General features: G+C 38.6%; 1 protein-coding gene across 3 annotated transcripts in view; it reads left to right on the top strand.

Annotated features, from left to right (window-relative positions):
- BMPR1A (bone morphogenetic protein receptor type 1A) overlaps positions 1–18517 on the top strand; it is an 82114-nt gene that overhangs the window by 22409 nt on the left and 41188 nt on the right. For 2 of the 3 annotated variants that reach the window (XM_080402828.1, XM_080402830.1), the window contains exon 2: positions 18368–18489. The gene's annotated coding sequence lies outside the window, so the exon portion shown is untranslated. Of the gene's footprint in view, positions 1–10703; positions 17485–18367; positions 18490–18517 lie in introns of those variants that run through there. The other variant, XM_080402829.1, reaches the window with a different exon arrangement.

The raw sequence follows: 18517 nt of genomic DNA, 5'->3' as shown, positions 1-18517 counted from the left end.
TTGTGTATTTTCCAGATATCAACCGTGTACTGGCTTTAAGTAAGATCTCCTAGCCTATTGTCTTGTTACTATTTCTTTCAGTTTTGCCTGTTTGAAAATGACAATTTCTATACTGCACATATATAAATGTATAAAGATAACTTCAAAGGATCAATGTTAGTTTGCAGGTCATGGTTACCTGTAACATGGTGCATATGAGTTAAGCCTGAAAACGGAATATTCATAGAATAGTTTGGGTTGGAAGGGACATTTAAAGCTTATCTAGTCCAACCCCCTCCCTGCAGTGGTCGGGGACATCTTCAAATAGATCAGGTTGCTCAGAGCCCTGTCCAGCCTGACCTTGAATGTTGCCAGGGATGGGGAATCTACCACTTCCCTGAGCAACCTGTTCCAGTGTTTCACAACCTTTGTCATAAAAAATTTCTTCTTTTTGTCTAGTCTGAATTTACCCTCTTTTAGTTTAAAAGCATTAGCTTTTTTTTAGTCCCAACTAAAAAGTTTGTCTCCATCTTTCGTTTTACATTGATAGCAATTGTGCAACTGTTACATCTTTTCTGTAGCCCGTTTTTTTTTCACCCAAACTTCATTAGAAGATAGAAGTATAAGCATTTAGTATCTTTCTTGGCTTTTATTTAAATACGTGCATTTGATGTTTTCCTTTTTTGTTAACATTTTTTAATTGAAATTTATTGCAGCATCAACAAGAAATAGAATAGGTCTGTGAACTGGAAAGCTTTCTGAAATATGACTGTAATTTTATCAAAGAAAACTTGAAAATGTCAGGCAAATACAACTGGTTTTCATTAGGTGGGGTTTGGGGTTTTTGGGTGTTTTTTTGTTATATTTTCCTCTTGGGTTAACTTGGGCTTTCAAAACCTGTCCATTTCCTTGGAATTTTGGACTTTCTTCCTTGTCTTTTGTTTTTCTTTTTGTGTGTGTGTGTATCACTTTAATTTGAATGATCAATTTAAATGTCATTGCTGTCAGAAAGTAGAGATGCTCTCGCAAAGGATTAGCAAATGAAAGAAGTGAAAATTGTTCCTCCCCTGATACACTGTTTGTAACAGCTGTTTTAGAAAATTTTCTCATACAAAAAGAGGCTTTTTTGATTATTTCTTAGTAGCACCTAAACTGAATAGCATCAGAGGAAGCCTTTTTAAGGAGGATAAAATAAAAGACACTAAAATAAATGTAATAAAGATAAGACCAGATTATAGGCAACTTCCCAGTATAATTGTTGGGCGATGTTCCTTAGTACTGCAGTAGCAGAATTTGTTATTTCAGTAGTTCCTAGATCTTCTGTAAACTATTTTAATTTCACTGTTGCTGACCGTGGCTTGGAAAGCTCTTTATCTGCTGTTCAGTGGTAGCTATGTATCCTGGTGGTGCTGCATAATGGGCATTTTACACAATTACTAGTGTGAAACATAACATCAGAACAGTCTAAAGCATTCAGTGTTGTATCCTGTCACGCTTTCAAGCAAAAAGAAGCCCTTGTAGCTCATCCAAATACATCTAACTTTAAGATCCAAAGTTAGAGGTTAAGCTGTGAAAATGTCTAATATTCACAACCACATGAGAGAAGGAGCAGTTGACTAAAGAGTGGAAGAATTGTAAAAGTCTAAAAATAATTTTATAAAATAATCTAGGTGCTGAAAGACCTGTAGGAAAATAATGTACTATTACTGTGCAATAATGGAAAAGTTGTTTGTCATTACTTCATGTACAGTAGACAGTTTGCTTTTTCAGATGGTGCTGTATGGAGCCAGTACACCTAAAGCAGCATGGCAGGGCGGAGGAGGTTTGGGGCATGTACTTCCCTTCTTGTATGGCTAGGTTGAATTCTGGAGTATTTTAACTTCTGTCTGCAGAGGAACAGTAGTTAAAACAAAGGTGCTTTCTCTCCACGTCTTTACCTCTTTTTCATTATCCTAAACAAGTCTCCCTCATTTTCATCCCCTTCAAAGTATAAATATTTTCAGTTATTTAGTTAAGACACCTGCCTATACAGATTGCTGATAACTTTTCTTTGTTACAACCTTTGAAGGTGATGGAGGGTGAAATTTTGTTGTTCTTTCTCCTATTGATACACCTTTGAAAGTCTCATCTATCAGCTCGGCACAGATGGGTATCTTGCTTCATCATCCTACCACTGTTTTTCCTGGATTTGGCATAACATATTCTGTATCTTTAAGAGCATCTTGATCGTGCAGTTTTCAAATTATCAGGTGTCTTACCCCCCAACCCCCCGGAGGCAGGTAATAGTGTTCTGAAGCTGCTTTTCAATACGTCAAGTCTACGATCAAGTTACAAGTAGTGCGATAAGAGTTATGTACCTGAACTGCTGCTATTTTTCAGTATCTAAGAATGTTCCTCTTGAGATAACTTACAAATATCTTGCTACTTTTAACAAGGAGGAACTACGAGGAGGTCTCAGCTTATTTAACAAGAGGAAACACCCACCACAACCAGCCAAGAAGAGCCCACCTCCCTCAAACCATTCTGCTGGTCTGTGCATGGAAGAACTGACATCATCATCATACAAACTGCAACGCGTTAGCTTCTGTTGACAAAGAGGTAAACCTTACCCCTAAGTGAGCATGTAGACAAGGAAAGGCCAGAAAGCTCTTTATTCATCAGAAGAATTGTTGAATGCTTGAATTTTTTAAGCTTTTTAAGTGTATCTTAAAGAATAGGAGTTCGGGGATGGCCCGTTCTCCTTCCCAAGTTCACTCAGGAAACAGCCTGAGACCATTTTACACCTTTGCAAGTCTTGGCAAAAGCTACCAGTCTTGTTCAAGGATATTATTAGGAGGTTTTGGTTTGGGTCACGCATGTCTGTATCCCACGTCATCATTGTTTTCTCTTTACGTTCCCCACTCCCTTCTCTGGTTTAGGAAAGGCCAAGATCATGTAATCTGATCTACATGGGATTTTGGTGGTTTGACAGTCTAAAGCTCATTTAATCAGATCACTGGATTATCATGTACCATTCTGGTTTATTAGAGATAAGCATCCTGTATCTTAAAGAACTCGAGAGTTTCTGGGTCTCACCTGACTTCCAGACATATATGCACAAGTGAAATACATTACAGCATCTTGAGATCACCCTTTCCTGGGTTTCCTGTAACATCAAACTTTTTTTTTGTTTGTTTGTTTTGTTTTGTTCTTACCCCAGATATTCTTTTTCTTTCTTAATAAGGATGAGTTGCATTATGGAGATGCTTATGTTATACTAATAGCAGGCATCTGCTTTAGTGACTGCCAGAATATGATTGCATGCTTCTTTGATCAAGATTTAGTTGCATTGCTTAGATCTTTCAAGTTCTGTTTTCTTTTTAAATATAAAGAGCTGTAAGCTTGTTATGGAACTATTGTGTGGTTCTGTTTAAATATACTCAAATATTTGTTCTATTTTAGTTTTGAGAACATACTAATATGAGAAGGAATGTGCAAGAGTACTGCTTCTATTCAGCAGAACTTCTGTTTAAACCTGCTCATTTATTTCTGCTCACTTTAGTAACTTTTATTGTTTTATCTTGTGACTCTTCTAGAGCCAACAGAACCAGGTCAGACTTTCTAATTTTCCTCATGTGCTTGAAAGCTGTTTCCTGACTTGCAGTCATGTAACTTCAATAAATCACTTGAAGTAAATGCAGGAACATATCTGGGGTACATACTTTCTTTTGCAGTCTCCCACTGTTAATACAATCGCAAGAAAGTAACCGGGTTTTGAACCTGGGTTGAATTGTCAGGGCTGATAGTTAGAAAGGCTCTGTATTTCCATGGGGCAATGTGAAAGGCACTCCTATAAATGGAGCCTGCTGCTGCATTGCGACGTAATTCTGTGTCAATTTTTGTCATTTTCAAAGCTACTTACAAAAATGTGGAAGGTTGTTTCATCCTTCCTAATGTTCAGTGGTTTATAAGGAAGGGTACGTATATAAGTTCTTTTACATTTAAAAACATTGGAATGTTGAGTTTGTTCCTTCTTGGCTTTGTAAGACATGTAATTTTTTACTTTGTAAACCTGTAACCTGTATATTTTTCCTGCAGTTGTTTGTTCCAGCAATTGCTTTTCAGATTTGAACAGACAAAAGTGGTCATGATAGTGTGTATATGTTATCTTCCTTTTATAATCTTCTCTAATTATATGGTATACATATGGGAGCTTTAATTAATATGCCTTGCTGTAAAAAGAACACAGAGGCAAAATGTAAATAATCAATGCTTTATACAACACTTCAGGAAAAACTGACTTTTTTCTGTTTACTTTCGATTTGCTTCTGGACAGCCTTTCACCTTTCTTCACCTGAATAAGGAAGCTGCTACCCTGAACTGGGATTCTTTTCTATTTTCAATGAGTACTCTTGGAAGCTATCCAGTGTTGAAATCTATCAGCACTTAGAAGTGTCTGGCATTCTTGTCAAACAGGGATTGCTGAATTTCCAGTAAGTTGTTAGAGGGCTGAAATCTGTTTCAGCAAGGAGTAAGGAAATTCAATGGCTTTCTGGTTTGGTGGGGATGATGGTATGCTGAAAAGGCCTATCTGAAGACTGATGCTTCGGTTGCATTGTTATTATCTATTTAAAGTATGAAAGCTTTCCAAGGAATGCTCCTGTTGGTGAGGTTTGTAAGTCCCATGCAAGTTTGTCACTTGAGCATACACCTTCATGAGGCTGAATTACTTTAGAGCCCCAGAGGTGCTCATCTGCAGTTAGGCCCTTTTCTTGCTGAATCTTTGAGTAGTGCTATGTATAGCCTGTGGTCAGTGTTACAGAAGGTTGGAACACAGAAATGTGAGATAAAATAATCTGACAGCCTTACATGAAAGTCTCTGTTGCCTTCCCCTAAATTTCACAGTATTGATTGCTATTTTATATTTCTGTAGTTGCTTAGGAGGAAGAGATAGCTGCTCTGTAAACTAAGGATAGTAAGTAAAATATTTACCTGCACTTTTGCACGTATGATTTTATAAAATGTCATGCATCTAAAGTGTTAAATCAGCTAAGGTTCATATAGAGGTTTAGCATAGCCTATAGAGAAACTACCAATGTTAAACACTTTGCTGGTTCTTTTATTTCGCTTAACCCTGGTCCTTGCTTGACAGTTTAATAGGTTACAGATGATTCTCAGTGTAGAGAGGGACAGAGGTTACCTGTATATTTGAACTCGTTTTTGCATTTTTCCTTAGTTAAAATAAGAATTGTATTCTCCTCTTACTTGGGTAGGAAATGAAATACATAAGGGAACTTGCAAGGATGCTGTTTTCCTTTCCTTAGAATATCCCAGAAAATAATAATGGTGCAGCAATTACTTAGGATAATTAATATTGTAAAGTGTATCTGTAAGACTTGTTTTAGCTTTTTCATAAATGCTACAGGTTGTGATAGTGTATACATCTGAAATAGCTGTACTTCCATTTTTTTCAAAGGTGTTTTTTTTTAAAGTTTAAATATTATTAACTAACAACAAATGGGACAGCGCTGGAAAGATAAAAGATCTTCCTGTGATGGTCCGTGCTCTGTGCAATGGATCTCTGTCTCCACTAAATCCAAAGTGGTCCTGAAGTGAGGAGCTCTGCTTGGTTAGTCTGAGCAGATGTGTGTGTCATTTTCAGGTTTAAAGAATTCTATTTGAGACTGTTCTCAGTTTGTGGACTTGAGGGCAGAAGGAAACCCACATAAGTGCCTACCCCAGTGTGCTATAAATGCATTTAACTGTTGTATATCTAGTATGCCTTTAGCAGTCTTCTCGCAATCGAGAATCCACTGAGTCATGGGTGAATCAGTCTGTAATTGATAACTCTTTAAAGTGTATTTCCTGTTTGAATTAAGATGAGATTCAAATGTCAGCTGCTGGCTCTTGTGCCTTCACTAAACAGAAAAAGCTGCTAGTGTCAGGGTTTTGGTTTTTTTCCTTTTTTTTTGTTAGAAGTTACATTAAAGTGAACATGTCAAGTATCTTAAGTTTCTTGCAGCAGGGCAAGCTTTCCAGAACTAAAATAAACATGAAATTTACAAAAAAAAAAATTGAACAATGCATCTATCACAAATGTACGTATTTCCCTGGTGGTGTGTCTCAGTGTTGTTGGAAAAGCTTATATGTTATTCTAATGTGAAGTCTAACCTACTTTCTGTACCTTCCAAGAACAAAATGACTTCTCGTTTTGAGTGTATTTTGCTGTAAAGCTTGTACTAAAATGTATGGTCATATTTCAGGAGTCTTCTCCTCCAAGTATGCTTAATTGGCTAAAAACCAATTTATTTCTGTTTTCTCCCTTTTGCCCCTTCCTTCATGAGCCTTGTGCTCATCTCTGTAAAGTAACATGTCTTTAGCAAGTACAGCAGAGAATAATCACTTGTATTCATCAAGTCTATCTTGAATCACCCTGTTCATCCACAATTTCTAGGGTGATGCTTTAACTTCTATATTAGTATATTAAAATGTGTCTGAAGGAAGGTGCCTGTCAGTTAAGTTTGTTAGTGTACATCAGCACTGCCAGAGTGTTTAAAGTCATGTGCAGAATACCAAGTGTGTCGGAATTTTTAGCAGGTTAAGCAGATGACAACGGTGTGTTTTAGCTCTGGTGGTTAGCACACCTCTGGTGCCTGTAGAGCTTTGCTTACAAAAACTTCTTCCTGGCTAAAGAAACTATGCAGTTAATTTAGCCCTTCTTTTTAAAGTCTTTTTTTCCAGGATACAGCCCATCTTTTACAGTGTTTGTTCTGAGAAGGTGGGTTTTGCTATATAAAATGGACCTGTTCCTGGGCCGTTAACCAGTAGACATGCGTATTGTTCTCTGTGAGTGGTGTGCCACCAGTATATGCCACAATTTAAAATAATAATTAAAAAAAAAAAAAAAAAAGGCTTAGTTTCTTTCAGGTCCTTCATAAGGGCACCAGCAGCCCTGTGCATTTGTAGCAGAGAATTAGAGATGAGATGAACTGGAATTCTTTACCATTACTTTTAATATATAAATCGGTAGTAAATATAGGAGGCCAGAATGGATATGTAGGTAACAATACATCATGTCAAAGAACTTGGTGCTGAATTTTCCTGCCCTGTGTGTGTCTGTGCCCTTCAGGCCTTTTCTGTATGTAGAATTTTTTTCACTAATCTTTCGTTAGACATCTTAGGTTGAGTTGAAAGGGCCCATGATCTGGTGGCCAAAGAACTACGGGCGGTATAACATTCCAGTGTTCTGGATGTATAATTGTTAGGTTTAATAGCCAAAATGGCTGAGGACTTTTGAGCAGCTTAGTTTCTAAATTGAATGACCTGTGTGTGTTACTTCCCATATGATGCAGCATTGCCTTACTCTAACCTGTTCACCTCAGCTGAAGCAGAAGTTGAGGCTGTGGTGGCCTGAGTTCAGACTTGCAAACTGAGTTCTGTATCATAATGCAGGTGGTAATGATGGAAATTTTTTATGGTCATATTTTTTAAGATACTAATGAGTAAATGGGTACTTTAGCAGTATCTGGTTTGTTTTTATTACATTGGTTTTTTCTTCTAATATTTCTATTTTATTTTTTTTTGAAATAACAATGTTTGAAGTAATTTCAGGGACCAGGTATACAGGAATAATTCCCTAGTACAAGACTTCCATACTGGTACAAGATACCATAATTATGTCTTTATTTTGAGTTGTTGTAAATATTTTTTGTAATGTGTAACTTCTTCTATGCAAACAAAAAGACTACTTCTGTTTTCAGGGGGTGGAAATAATACCTGACTGAATAATAAATTTGTCTTATTGTATCAGGGAAGAGTACTACCTTGGTTTTTTAAACAGCTGAGTCAAAGTTCAGTCCACTTGAGATCAGATAAAATCAAATGCTACCAAGGTAATTTCATATGGTGTTCTGGATTATAAAGCACTCTTTCACTTTTCCTGACATATAGAAGGGTTTATTTGGTACAATGAAATTACAAAAAAAAATGGTAAAACATTTAGTTCTGTGTCTGCCAAAGAATTACAGTTGTTTCTGTAACATCACTTAATTGCGGAAAGCCAGAACATTCCTTTAGTGGAACATTGTTCATTAGAAGAATATCGGGTTATGACTTTCTGAAGTTAGATCCAAAAGCATCTAATGTATCGACTACAGAAATACCTAAACTTTAGATGCTACACTTGGACTAAGGGAATTCTCAAGCTGACTAGAATAATTTGAAATATTTTTAAATGCCTTTCTTTTTGTTATACAGTATTGTATAGGTAGTGACTTCTAGAGAGCAAGAGACTGGATGTCATGTCTTTTATCTTTAGCTAAAAGCTGTTGCCAGCAAAACGTTCCTGTGCTTGCTTGTTTCCTCTAAAGACTTTTTTTTGGGGGGGGAGTTTGGTTATTCTCCAAACGTCCTATCACTATTTCACAGAAATGAGGTTGTATTCTGGGGAATATAGATGGGCCTACTGGGAACCAAACTTTATATATTTATATATCCTTATATAGATGATTGTCAACAGCTGGAATCTCCAAAGGATGGATGGGTCTTTTGCAGCATTCTAAGCCACCCCATCTTCCTATTTGAGCATCCTTGTAGTCAGTTTTTCCCAAAGCAGTATTGGTAAGTCGTAGCCAGTCTGAAGGAAAACACTTTGCAACATGTTTTAATAAAATTTTAGTGTTGATTAAAGAATGACTAATGAGTTACTGAAAATAAAGTATGCATTGTGTTTTTTTAATCACCAGGGGTTATATCAATAGAAGCCTACATGTAGGGTTTTGTGTATAAATCTGAATGGTCTTCTGTATGTTCCTGATATGATACACACTGCATGAATTAAATCTAAATGTGCTTCCCTTGCATTTATAGCTGCTGCCAATTTTAAGATTTAATGACAGTTGACTGATCCTTTCATTTTACTTTACAATGGTGTAAACAAATGCAAATTTTAAGGTTTATATGTTTTAGCAGAACTTAAAACAGATTTTATTGAGCGAGGCAAGAATTCTGTGCTTTTGTGCCTCTAATGCTGATAGGATTTTGGTTTCACTACAGGCCATTTAATAGAATATGTGCATTTTTACAGCTCCAGGGGAAAAAAAAAAATGTTCAGCTCTCTCCCTGTGCCAGCTGCTGAGTTCTAGACCTTAAGGTTTCCATATTCTTTTAAAATAGTTCTCATTACTGACAACTAAAATGCTTGGTGACCGACCTTCAACAGTCTGTCAGCCCCAATAGGGGAAAGCGTTTATACTTTGAATGTTCTGTTGTGACAGACCAAGTTACAACAGAGACGTAGGTGTTTATTTTGCTTTTGGGGAGGAACACTTTTGAGCTAATAAATAAGTGGTTTTATGATTTTTAGAAGGACATTAATTGTAAGGACTCTTAGTACTAAAGCTGTCCAAACCGCCAAAATTGTCTAGGTGTGTTTGTATTCTCATATCTGAATGAAAAAGTAATTTTCTGAGCTCCAGCACATGTTGTGTTCGTTCCCCCAGGATGGTTGTTTTACTCTTTTGAATGTTAATGTAGTCCACGTTATCTTCTGCAAGAAAACTTAAGTTACCTGGTAAGTCTGCTCATGGTGAAGGCCTTTAACCTTTTGGGGAGGAGGGATGTGTCTAAGGTGTCTCTTGATTTCCTTAAAGATGCTGTCATGCTTCCATGTGTTCAGAGCTGTTGAGATGATGGCTCTGACTTAGTGGTTTGCTGAAGGCAGTGATCTCCTTGGAAAGGTTTTCTCATTCCCAGTTATACGTTCCTGTCACCTCCGTACCTTGTCAGAAGTTACCAACCCCACAAGCTGTGTTTAGTATGATTCAGCTTGGCTATGTGTATTGGGTTTGCAAGGCAAAGTTTTGGTAGCCAGTGGGGCTACAAAGGTGGCTTCTGTGAGAAGATGATGGAGCCAGTGCCAGCTGGCTGCAGGACGGACCCGCTGCTGGCCAAGGCCAAGCCGATCAGCAACAGCACAGTGCCTCTGGGATAACATACGTGTAAGAAGGGAAAAAATCTGTGCAACAGCAACTTCAGCTGGAGAGAGGAGTGAGACTGTGTGAGAGCAGCCACCCTGCAGCCCCAGGTCGGGCAGGAGGGGCAGGAGGGGCTCCAGGCACCGGGGCAGAGGTTCCCCCGCAGCCCGCGGTGCAGCCCACGGTGAGGCAGGCTGTGCCCTCAGCCCGTGGGGGTCCATGGAGGAGCAGATCCCCACCTGCAGCCCGGGAGGGTCCCACACCAGAGCAGGTGGGTGCCCGCAGGAGGCTGTGACCCCGCGGGGACCCTGGCTGGGGCAGCGTGTGCAGAACTGCAGCCCATGGGAAGGACTTAGATTGGAGAGGTTTGTGGAGAGCTGTCTCCCACGGGAGGGACCCCATGCTGGAGCAGGGCAGGGCGAGGACACCACCCCCACACCCCAATTCCTGTCCCCTTGCACTGCTGGCAGGGAGGAGGTAGAGAAATTGGGAGTGATGTTGAGCCCAGGAAGAAGGGAGGGGTGGGGGGGAAGGTTTTTTTAAGATTTAGTTATTTTCTCATTATCCTACTCTGTTTTGAATGGTAATAAATTAAAACATTTTTTCCCAAAGTAAAATCTGTTTTGCCTGTGACAGTAGTTACTGGGTGATCTCCCTGTCCTTACCTCAACCCCTGGACCTTTTGTTATGTTTTCTCTCCCCTGATCAGTGGAGGAGCTGCTTTGCTGGGTACCTGGCATCCAACCCATGGCAGTATGGGTTCAATTTAAACATGGCAGTTCAATTTAAAAACCAGAGAAACCAAACATTAATCCTACACATGCGTTCGGAGGTGTAAGTCAATGTAATAGAACATTAGTGCAGTTTGGGGATCTTGTTTGCTCTGTAGAATTTTCATAGTACCTGTGACCATGGGACTTTAAAGTTGTGGCAGAACATTTTTTTAATTATTTTTTTTTTCCAAAATCAAAGAGTTCCTGAAAATGTTTCTCACTGTTTGAATTACTCTGTAAAAAGACAAATTGAAGAAATACTTGACCTTTTGCAGGAATTTTAGGGGGAGGAAGAAGAGGATTGCCTATCAGAATGTGGTCTAATATGTCCTGTGGGACAGGCAGGAGCTAGGTTTCATTGGCTCTTTTGTCAGAGAGAAATTGAAGTCTGGGCAACATTCCCAGGATCAGTATTACGATAAGAATGCGCACATCTGGGTCTGTGTGCCAAATGATCAGATTTTATTGTTGCTTCCATCCACGCAAGGCAACCTATTAGCCAGGTGGCGAGTAGAGTCTAGCGAGGGTCTGATGCATACTGTGAAATCTGGCTATGAAATTTGCCTGATGGCTGAATAGCATGGAGCCTGGGTATTTTTTTGATAAATTTTTCGACCTCGGGAAGGCTTGTGAAATCAGTCCATGGTATCACAGCTAGCCTTATGTTTCCAGGAATGTCAAAAGCAGCAGAAGACTCTTAATAGGGGGGGGCAGTCTGTCTTCAGTATCCTGAGAGGAATTTCAGATTGCAAATGGAGGAGCTTTGACTTGGGTACCTACAACACTGAGGTAAACCAGCTGAGTTTTAGATCTATCTTGGAAAGCAGAAGTACTTTTTAGAGAACTGTTTTGGATACTTGGAGAGCTGTGGTGTATGATGAAAGAAGGAGCTGGACAGCAAAGGCTTTAGCCCGGTTGTTTTTTGACAAAGCTTGGCAAGTCAGATTCTGACTTGACCTCTCCACGCTGAATGAACTGTTTGGCTTTGATGCATCACCAGTGCTGCAGGATGATGGGATTGCCTTTGAGGGTGGCCTACTATATAACTGTTTTTGTTTTTAACAACGAGCTATTGTCAGATTCCTTTTAGCCCCAAAGTATGGAGCGTCAGCTGATTTTTCAGCTTCTACTGGCTCACTGGGCAAAGAACCTGTAAGAATACAGAGACGAATACTGCAGCTTTGCTGGGAGCACGGAGCCTGCTCTCACAGCACAGCAGGCTGTGGAGTCCTTCAGATGACTCCAGATGATGTAGCTAGGTATGCCAAAATAAAATATTAAAGGTATCCTCTAAGAAATCGGGAGGTTTAAACTCTTTCTACTATAGGCAATTCTATCTGCCAAGACAAAGTGAAAGCCTGGTGGAATTTTCTGGCCCTACTGCTGAGGCAGACTTTCATTATGGAGTCTAAGAAGGTCTATGTCTGGATTCACATGGCCCCACTAATTAATTCCTTGTGTCACTAGATGCTGTGGAGAGTATGGTGCGTTGTGATTTATGCAGGTTCATGTCATTCTGGAAGATGCATCCAGTCTTGTCTGTCGGGTACTGCATCGTCCTGCCTTACTTGAGAATTTATTTGTATTCTAATACTTCTAGATATGCCTTGGGGCAATGATTTATCAGGAGCTTGGTTATGTAGAAGACTTTGTGTTATATATCTCGGTGCAGAACTCAAGGTGATGAAAGAAATATGTAACAAGGGCAGGGAGAGTGCCTGACCATTTAAGTAGTGTGTTGGTCCTTCAGATATTGCCCATTCAGGGTGTCTTCTGTCTGTGTGAGCTTGCATGGTTGTAAGGCCTCAGAAGAAAAAGGTCAGGTTGCTCTAGGGTACAGATTCTTTCCTCATGTGTAAAGGGACCAAATGATGTGACATGCAGAGTCCTCTGATACCTCCCGAGCAGACAAGTTCTTTAAGGACCTGGAAGAACCACTGTCTCTTCTGGAAAAAAATTATGTCAATGTGTTAGGCCTAGTCCATTGATTTAACTTATGTCTAATAATGTTCATGAAATAAATAAAAATTCTGTCTGTAAGAAGAAAGTTGCATGTCTCTGATAGAGAAGAAATTTTTCCTAAAAAGAGGAAGACTTGCCTTAAAGAAAAGCAGTTGTATGTATATATATTTATTATTTTTTATTATTATTGTACGGATTTGTCCTGTATTTTCTGCCAGAGTAGAAATGAATCGTCAATCAAGAGATTTTGCATTAATGGCAGTGGTGGTTGTTCTACCTGCCTGCACAAACAACTGGCCAGGTTAGATAACTACTTAAATTGACCAGTTGGTGTTTAAGTCTGTATTATTTATATGTGGTATCTTGGTTTCATCAAAGTATTCCAAGGCAGTATTTCTGAAGTTCTGTAAACCTTCCCACAAATGATTACAAGTTTTTTCTGCCATAAAGGTTCCATGCAGTAATCGATAAAGAAAACAAAATCTAGGCTTTCCAAGGGCAACCTGGAAGTGCTGGAAAGGTAAGAGGTATCCTGAACTAAGTTGAGAGTTTTGACTAAATATATAGAAAGGCCAAACCACTGTAATACAGATGTGAGGAACGGTATGACATGAAGTGCTGGAATATTGTGTTATTCCTTGCATTTTTAATACCTTGCAAGAATAACTTGGTGATTGCTTATTAAAACTCAAGGGAATGCAGACATAAAAATAATGTTAAAAATTAGTTTTCATGGAGGTATATTTCTACTTTTGAACTATTTTGAGCTAGTTTGCCTCAAGGATTGGATAAATGTGCTTGAACCATATTTCAGGCTCTTCTTTCCCATCTTGCTACCTGGAAAACTTGGTGTCCAGAGGCTGGAAAATGATATTGTTTGTTCAGCCAATTCATTTTATTTCTTGTAAGAGTCCCATTGAATTTGGAAGGGTTGTTTGTTCAGTAAGATGTTCTTGCTCATATACCTTCACTGTTCTACAGACAAGACTGAAATGTACTGCAGGTGGTATGATGTTTCCTTTTCCCAGCATGATAAGGGGTTTTTCTCACATGTAGATTTGTTGAAAAGATTTTCCTCAAGAAATTCATATCCTTGGACATGAATTTTGAAGTAGGATTTGGAAATTTGGTATGGCTGCTTTCCCTTTAAAATTCCACTCAAATTTCACAGCTATAGTAGACTTCTAAAAGCAGTATAGTCACTATTTTGCAAACTCTTTCTAGCTTACAGCAACTCTAGATAAATTTTCTAGTGGTAGTCGTGAGACTGTTAGTTGGAGCATCTTCTAGACTGTTATCAGGACCTGCAATGTATTTTCTTTGTGCATAGATTTCTAACAAAAAACTTTGTTTAGGACTATAGTTTGCCTGAAAATTAATAATTCTGGTTCTGAAACCTCTCTCGTCTATGATTAACAGAGCCTTCAGCTGGCCGGGAACTCTTGACACTGCATAGAGGGACAGGTTGCTAGCATCACCTGCCGTTCTCCTCCACTTTGCTCCCACCCCAAATCTCAGATGCAGGAGGTTATTTGCCCTGTTTTTTTTCTGATCTGTTTGTACAGTATCACCCTAGCCCATGTCTGTGACATGATCTGAATTTACAGAAACTTTAAAACAAGTTCCGTTTCGTGAATCGGGTTAAAGGTATAATTAGCTGAACAGCTAACCCTGCAGAAGTGAGGCACTGGTGGCTGAAGGAAGTAAAACAGCAGGAAAGAAGTAACTGGAAGCTGGAGTGAATGGAGAACTATTTAACCCATAGTCTGTACCAATGAATCCTTGTATGATCATGTACTTAATTGCAATCAAATTACTTTAACTGTTATGTTACTCTAATTAAAGTTACTTTTCCAAGGTTATGTTCCATAAATACATATAATTTTGCATTTAAAATGCACACCTGAGCTAGAGCTGTCTAATAGCACAAAGATTTGCCATTGGCACCCTTCTGTTTTGAAAAGCTGTGGTAAGTCAATTTTCATTTAAATGTGCAGCCCTCCTGAGCATTCTGTCTTCCTGCAATTGCAGATTTCCTGCATGCCAACCTTTCCTGTCTGGTTCTGGGGTAAAAAGCTGCTGTGCTTATTCAGCTATAGATCGGTGGGAGTACTGGATGTTTATAGCTACATCAGGAATACCCTTCATCTACCTCTGGTGTCTTACTCTGCTGTGAAATTTCTAATTCATACTGAAGGTATGAAAGTTCCGTATCGCACCTACCCCAGCCCTCCAATTTTCTCAGATTTTGGCATATTTCCCCAACTGTAACAAGTAGCAAGAAGAGAGAATCTAAAATGAATGAAGTAATTCAGCTGAAAACTGGTGAGGCAACTGGGGCAAAGGGGGAATGAATTGGAGGAACAGAGTGCAGGGAGAGTCAAGTGCCAGGGAAGTTTTTAGTGTCAAAAGAAGAGACAGGTGAGGGAGTGAGCTGGATGTGGTCCTGGAGCTGGAGGAACTGGAGCTATAGAAGGGAAGCAGGATCTAGAGATAAGTGGGAAGACAAGAAAAAGGAATCCACAGCCTGAGTACAGTTTCCTCTTCAAGGTAAGTCAGTCTGACTTGAGCTTTGCCACTCTGAGACCCTCCTGTCTGTCCTGCTCATGGCTGTTGGTTCCTGTCCTCTGCTCTGTGCTAGTGGGGTAGCTCTTCCCTCCCCACATGCACACGGAATGAGGTTTAAATCGGCTCAGCTTAGATATTCTGATTGTTCCCTGGGACTTGCCAATGGCAGAAAATTTACAGTCCTCTGGGTTAGCTATTTAATTTGTATATTCATGTAATTCAGATTTTTCTTTTCCCAGTTTGGGTGCTGGTATTTCTGAGTTATTAGTATATGAAGATTCCAGATTTTGTCAGAACACTTGGAAAAATTTCCTGATAAATCTGGATTTAATGTGTAACTAGTGACCAGCACTGTGAGGCTCTGTACATTTGAATTTGTTTGTGCTTCTTGTGGTCGTTGTAGTAGACCAAGTTCTATTAAATTGAATAATTTATTCATTAACTTTATTATTTTGTCCTTGATAGCACTTCTCTGGAAGATGCCATCAAGAATGGCACTAAATATTTTGAAAAAGTAATCCATTAATAATTAAGCATTTTAGATAACTGTATAAAATAAATATTTAAGTCAATTGATTTTTATAAAATTAGGTATGTTTTTAAGTAGCATCTCATGCCGATGAAGAAATGGAAGAAATAGTAACACAGTTAGGTCACTCACATAAATTAATAATTATCATTAACTTCAGTCCTATCTCTGACGAGAGATTTTGCAGTTCCCCTTTCAAAAAAAGGAGAGATGAATTTGGAACTGACACAAAAATTCGGTAAGGTCATGAAAGAGGCTGTGTCCACCTTACCAAGCACTGTGGTGTAATAGGATCAGATCTGTCAGGTGCCGAGAACCTGGCATCCATCCTATACAGGTGGTGAGGGTTTTATTTCAAGCTGGTCCTTGTCTGATTGTGTGGCTGAATTCCTGTTAGTGGTTGGAGCGTGTACAATGTACATCTGAAGCTCATTCTCTGATCTAGTTTTATTCAAAAGAAACGTGGTTCGTGTACTTAGAGACTGCTTTGCTTTACATTGCAAAGCAAGGAAAATAGGGTTGTTTGGGAGATTGACTTCAAAAGTGTAATCCTGATTTGAATTAAATGCTAAAGTATAGATGTACCTAGAGTCGTGCAGATCAGGAAGTTCACTTAAGTAATTTTGTTTGGTAAGAGAGCTTGGATATCTGATACATGGGAGTGGGATCAGGAAATGCAATGAATGCTTACAGAAATGAACAGTTACTAAGAATTTCATTGATTTGGGAGTTTGAAAAATACTAGGAGGGCATCACTTAAAAAACAAACAAATAATCCAACTAGTATTTTTTGGAAATGTCTTCACCCTTATAAAGCAGCCCCTATAAAGTGGCCTTTGTATAAATCAGATGCTAAATACAGGGGATTGGAGGTGGTGTAAAAACAGAAAGCACGCCAACTGTTTGCTGTTTATAGTTGTTTCGTTTGGAGTCCAACAGAAGATGAACTCTAGTTTCTTGGTGTTATAGAGAGGAAGAGATGGATATATTTTTCAGATTCTGTACTTTAAAAAAGCAAAAATAATCTCCACAAATACTTTTTCATGGCAAGAATGTTTTTTCAGTTTTACCATGGAAGAAATAAGTCAAGTATCAGCCTGTCTGCTCAGTGGAGACAGTTGTCTTTAAGAACTGGTGCTATCTGATATTCAGGATGGTTTTGGGTTACCATTTTACACAAATTTATTATTTATTACCAGGACTATTAAACCTCAGTGTGTGAGGAACAGTGCTTATAAATGGATGTGGAGACAGAAGTATTCTGACCTTGTAATGGTAAAGGTCTTCATGGTGCTTAGAAAGGAAGAGAGAAAGAAAGTGGATGCTGAACCTCCTCTGCTGGAAATCATACAGGCGCATGGTTTATCCATCCCTATTCCCAGTACTGTTAGCCTTGGCATTCAAAAATAAGTCAATACATCTTTATGCGGCAAGACTGGTTGTATGGTTTTTAACAGTGTAACTGGATTGTTGATGTTAAAGCCTGTGTTACTTTCAAGGTTACATTTGTAGTCGTAAGACTGGGACTTCTAAATGAAAATTTTTTGTATGATCTCTTTGAAAGCTTTAGATGATGGAAGCATTCAAAAATTGTGACACTGATAAAATGGGAATAGTTGACACTAAGTGGTGTATGCTCAAGATGGAGTCTAAATAATAAAGGTGATAAGCCCAACCTAGCTATCCACAATGAATTTGAAGACTTTGGGAATCGATACAGGTCAGGCTTGCTCACAATTTGTTTGTGCGGTTAAGAGCCTGTGTTGTGCTTTCCTCTAGTGCTTAGGTGTATACCAGTTCAAAAACACGAACAAAAATTCAAACTCACCCTATTGCCAGGACTTTTTTCTAAATTCTTGGCTTGCTTTTTCTTCCAGGAGTAATCATGCCTGTGTGCAGCTATTGATTATTTCTCAGTATATTGCAGTTTCTTGTGTCCTGGAACTAATGGGGTGATACCAGTGGATTTTTGTTGTGAAGCTGCAATCTTAAAGATTCTTGGGTGTTTAATTAAAATTGACTGGTGCGTTGTTTGGGGTTTTTTTTTCCATTGGTGTCACCAACAATGTGTCCTTCCTCTAGTCTGCTGACTAAAAAAAAAAAAAAAAAAAAAAAAATTGGAGAAACCTGGTATCTGGAGGCTTGCAAATTGGGCTGGTATAGACCAGGCGAATCCAAGAGTAGTTGGGAGAGATCAGAAAGGCTTATTTTTATAGGAAAACTAGCTATAGAGACTTTTTTAATACCCTTCCTCCCTGACATCACTGTTGATCTAAGACAAAGCTGTATTTAAACAAAAGGATAGAAATCTGGGTTTGTTTTTTTTAATCATATGAGTGCATAATGATACAATATAAATAAAATAAATTTTAAATGCTTTTTAATATCAGTATTTTAAAAATATACTGCAACCATGCAAGTATTAGAGATTCAGGACCCTTAAGGAAGAAGCTTTTTCTAGCTAGGAGCATCTCATAATAGCAGATGGCTTCCATAATCCCAGATACCAGTATCTGCAATGTGCCATTCACATTATGTACTATGAACTGTCAATACAGTTTCTTTGGATATCTCTTAAGTCAAATAATCTTCCTGTTTTACAGATTGATAGAAATATGCATTTCCATAATATCACCTTTGAACTAATGAAGTGGAAGTACAGATGAAAACAGTCTGGAGAAAGCTTGAAGTACAGTACAGTTTCATTCAGTTTCCTAATTCTGAGGTAAGGTTAATGCATGCGAAACTGTATT

This window comes from Falco punctatus (genome assembly GCF_963210335.1).
Source record: "Falco punctatus genome assembly, chromosome: 9".
Taxonomy (NCBI): domain Eukaryota; kingdom Metazoa; phylum Chordata; class Aves; order Falconiformes; family Falconidae; genus Falco; species Falco punctatus.
Note: the sequence above shows the minus strand (reverse complement) of the source record. Positions and strands in the feature narration are given on the sequence as shown.